This window comes from Penaeus monodon, chromosome 34, assembly GCF_015228065.2.
Source record: "Penaeus monodon isolate SGIC_2016 chromosome 34, NSTDA_Pmon_1, whole genome shotgun sequence".
In the NCBI taxonomy this organism is placed as follows: Eukaryota; Metazoa; Arthropoda; class Malacostraca; order Decapoda; family Penaeidae; genus Penaeus; species Penaeus monodon.
Window position 1 is genome coordinate 35,218,801 of NC_051419.1, and position 294 is coordinate 35,219,094.

The 294-nt window shown below is 33.0% G+C and overlaps 1 protein-coding gene across 1 annotated transcript in view; it reads right to left on the reverse strand.

Annotated features, from left to right (window-relative positions):
- Positions 1 to 294, reverse strand: part of LOC119594789 (actin-related protein 2-B-like) — a gene marked incomplete at its 5' end in the record, with an annotated part of 10,436 nt that overhangs the window by 4,239 nt on the left and 5,903 nt on the right.

Here is a 294-nt window from a genome sequence, read left to right on the forward strand (position 1 = left end):
TGAATTTCTGGTTTAGATTAGCTGTCTTTATGATTTAATGCATTTATTAAACATTTCAGACAGAAATCTCTACTTTGATATCTGAAAAAAGAAAAATAATCTCATCTCAAAGTACATTTTTTTTTTTGGGGGGGGGCTCATGCCCCCCCATTGGGGTACCCCATTAAAATTATATGAGAGACAAAGCACAATTATATACCCTATACATGCAAAAAAAAATTAATTTGTTACCTAAAAGCGTTATCTTTTAATGATCAAATGAGTGGAGCAAGGTTCCCTTGATACCTTCCGGAT